Genomic DNA, 1818 nt, shown 5'->3' with positions numbered 1-1818 from the left:
TAAAGTTTGTGACATAGTAACCTTCCATCTTCAAACTCTTATCCTATTATATTGTTACTGTCACATATAGAAAATAGAAATATAAACAGTCTGATTTTCTATATTCACCACTTTTCTTTCCTGAAAATACATTCACTTCTCAACAAATCTAGAATTTGATTCAATTTCCACATTTTAAAAGCTGAACTACTATCTCTCTCCGTTTACCTACCAAAAGAAGATGACACTTTCCGTATCAAACTGGATTAATGTTTTCATTCCTTGTTCATAGTGGAAGTATGCCCTGATTTCAAACTATATTTCAAAGCTATAGTAATCAAAACCATATTCTATTAGCATAAAAATAGACACAAAGACACATAGATCAATGTAACCCAGAAATAGAGAGCCAAAAGTAAAACCATGTATATATTGTCAATTAACTTACAAAGGAGCCAAAAGTATACATTGGGGAAAGGAGTTTATTTTGAATAAGTAGTATTGGGAAAACTGGACAGTGGCATGAAAAAAAATGAAACTAGAAACTTATCTGACACTACACATAAAACTTAAGTCAAAATGAATTAAAGCCCAAATTAAAAAAATCATATAAGAAAATATAGAGGTTAAGCTTCTTGATGTAGGTCTGGTAATGACTTTTTATATATGACTCCAAAAGTAAGTAAGTGGCACTACACCAAACTAAAACGTTTCTGCATAACATAGTAAACCATTAACAAAATGAAAAGGCAACCTACAGAGCAGGAGAAGATATTTGCAAATTATTTATCTGATGAGGAGTCAGTATCTAAAATATATAAAAATTGCATACAGCTCAATAGAAAACAAAAGAAAGCAAAACAAACAATCCCATTTTATTTTATTGTTTATTTATTAATTTTAAGAGAGAGCGCAAGTGGGGGAAGGATAGTGAAAGAGAGGCAGAGTCTCCGCACTGCTGGTTCAGAGACTGGCGAGAGGCTCAAACTCATGAAACCGAGAGATCATGACCTGAGCCAAAACCAAGAGTTGGACAATTAACTGACTGAGCCACCCAGTCAGTTTTTTAAACAATCCTATTTTAAAAGTGAACAGAACTGATGCATTTTCCAAATAAAACATTCAAATGGCTAACAGGCACATGAAAAGATACCCAAAATTACTAATTATCAAGGAAATGCAAATCAAAACCACAATAAGGTATCACCTCACAGCCTCTAAAATGGCTATGATCAAAAGACAAGAGATAAAAAGCATTGGTGAAGATGTGGAGAAAATGGAATGCTTGTGCACTGTTGGGAATATAAACTATTACAGATGCTAGGGAAAACAGAATAAGGAATTTTCAAAATATTAAAAATAGAAATACCTTATGATCCTGCAATCCTACTCCTAGGCATATGTACAAAGGAAATGAAAAAAGATATCAAAGAGATATCTGCACACTGTGATCACTGCCACATTATTTGCCATAGCTACACTGTGGAAATAACTGTCAGTGTGGACAAATGGGTACAGAAGATGTGGTATAATATATACAATGGAATGTTGTTTAGCTATGAGACAGAGGGAAATTTTTTACATTTGTGACAATGCAGATGGACCTGGAAGGCATTAGGTAAGTGAAATAAGTCAGACAGAGAAAGAGAAATACTGAATGACCACAGTTCTACATGGAATCTAAAAAAGCTGAACTCACAGAAACAGAAAGTAGAATAGTGGTTTCCAGGGGCTTGGCTGGGGGTGAGGATGGAGAATAAACTGCTTGGGGAGGGAGGGGCAGTGGATCAAAGAGTATAAACTTCCAGTTATGAGATTAATAACTTCTGAGGATCTGAT

The sequence above is a fragment of the Hyaena hyaena genome, unplaced genomic scaffold, assembly GCF_003009895.1.
Source record: "Hyaena hyaena isolate Hyena2069 unplaced genomic scaffold, ASM300989v1 scaffold_893, whole genome shotgun sequence".
Taxonomy (NCBI): domain Eukaryota; kingdom Metazoa; phylum Chordata; class Mammalia; order Carnivora; family Hyaenidae; genus Hyaena; species Hyaena hyaena.
This window is presented reverse-complemented; position numbering follows the sequence as displayed.